The following is a 1899-nucleotide window of genomic DNA, read 5'->3' as shown; positions in this document are numbered from 1 at the left end:
AATCCACTGTTTGAAAAATTTTTTTAACTAACTTTTCTAACTATAATTAAAATAAAATCTTAAAAAAAAATTTGGAAATATTAATTTACATAATCCTCTGTTTTTAAATTTTCATTTAGCAAACTTTTCTAACTTAAATTAAAAAAAAAAATAATAAAAAAATTGATTATTTAAAAGATCCTGTTCTTCAAGATGTTTTTAACTAATTTATCTGACTAAAATTAAAATAAAATTCTTTAAAAAAATATATGAAAATGTATGTATATATCTAAAAACTTAACTAATTTAAAAAAATTTGTCTAGCCCCGTTAATATAATATATTATTGTAACTTATTTCTTTAGCTCTTTTAAAATCTTCAGACAATAATAATTGCTACGAAAAACCTTCAAAATTAAAAGAAAAATGTATTTAAAAAAAAACTAATAATAAATAAAAAGTTAAATAAAAATGTCACAAGAAAAATAGGAAAAAAAATTTAGAAAAATTTCTCAAAGAAAATGTTAAAAAAATCCACCGTTTTAAATGTTTTGCTAACGCCATAAAAACAATAAAATTCCGCAAATTCTTTGTTTGCCTCGTTTCCAATCGTAAACTTTACACCTGAATAGTAACAACTGTGCCGAAAAAGCTTCGAAGGCCTTCACAAAGTACGCGACTGCAAGCACTACTTGCTGCGGTTATGGTAACAATGCTTAGAGTTGCCAGCAGCTGGGCTGTGCATTGGCGCGGAATTAATGCGCTGAAATGCCATTTTTAATTGCAGTCAATAATTAGCTGATGTTTTGCGTTGCAGCTTTAAATTTTTATTGCAGCGATTGCAGCAGTTTTTCTATTTCTACCAATTACTTTGTGCTTAAATGTACTTTATATATGTATATATGTATATTATATATGTTTGCCTTTATGTGTGCGTAGTTTTTGTTTTCTTCCAACCAAAGCGCTAAATATTTTGCGCGAGTATTTTTCGTTATAAGCTTAAATATATTCAATTACCTTTCGAATTGTTAGCAAATAGCGTTATTGTTGTTGTTGCTTTTTGCGGAAAAATGTTTGTGCCGTCTTTGCGAATTTTCACTTTTTTACACTTTTCTTTGTTTTTCCACACCTTTTTACGCGTTTTCAACCAAACTTTTTTTTTTTATAAATTAATAGACTTTTGTTGTTGTTGTTGTTGTTGTTGCTCTTTTTGTTTGCTTTACTGTGACTTGATTGTTCTAGTTATTATCACACACTGATCTCAACTGCTCAAATTAATTTTTTTTTAACTATTTAGATATGCATATAAAAACATATACTATGTATGTATATGTATGCGTATATATTTATTTAGATATATGAATATATATACTTGTATATAAACACCGTGCGTTTGTATAATTGCTTTTATATATGCCTAGTTCGGTCGTTGTGTGTATGTATGCGTTAACCAAAACTGAATCACCGAATTTGATCTGATCTTGTTGGTCGCTCGTTAACGACTAAATCCAATTCACATTGAGCCACCGCGTTTTAAGTGACGACTTGATAACTGCCGCAAAGAATCGGCGCACAGCGGCGCAACTCGCTACATTGCGCTTTTACTTTGGTTTAGTGGGTAGTTAAGTGCGCGCACACACACACAAAAAGAAATCATGACATACATATCTACACACACCTGTTCGTGCGTGTATGCGCTGATATTCGTGTGTACATTTTATATTTGTACTCGGCGCGTATTGCGCTATGTAGTTTTGTTTGTGTAAATGTACATACATGCATACATACATACTTACGCGTATATATGCTTTTGACAGCTTTTGTGCTTGTACTTTTGTAATTTGCATCACTCATGAGCACAATAAATAGTCATACATACATCTATAGTGGCATGAAAATGCACTTGTTTGTATGTTTGTGC

General features: G+C 30.0%; 1 protein-coding gene across 1 annotated transcript in view; it reads right to left on the bottom strand.

Moving 5' to 3' along the window:
- LOC108978229 (proton-coupled amino acid transporter-like protein CG1139) overlaps positions 1–1490 on the bottom strand; it is a 28014-nt gene extending 26524 nt beyond the window's left edge. The window contains exon 1 of the mRNA XM_018948389.1: positions 996–1490. The gene's annotated coding sequence lies outside the window, so the exon portion shown is untranslated. The remainder of the gene's footprint in view (positions 1–995) is intronic.
- Positions 1491–1899: the final 409 nt, after the last annotated feature.

Source organism: Bactrocera latifrons, unplaced genomic scaffold, assembly GCF_001853355.1.
Source record: "Bactrocera latifrons isolate USDA-ARS-PBARC rearing strain unplaced genomic scaffold, ASM185335v1 scaffold_1, whole genome shotgun sequence".
In the NCBI taxonomy this organism is placed as follows: domain Eukaryota; kingdom Metazoa; phylum Arthropoda; class Insecta; order Diptera; family Tephritidae; genus Bactrocera; species Bactrocera latifrons.
The sequence above is the reverse complement of the archived record's forward strand: the minus strand, read 5'-3'. Positions and strand labels throughout refer to the sequence as shown.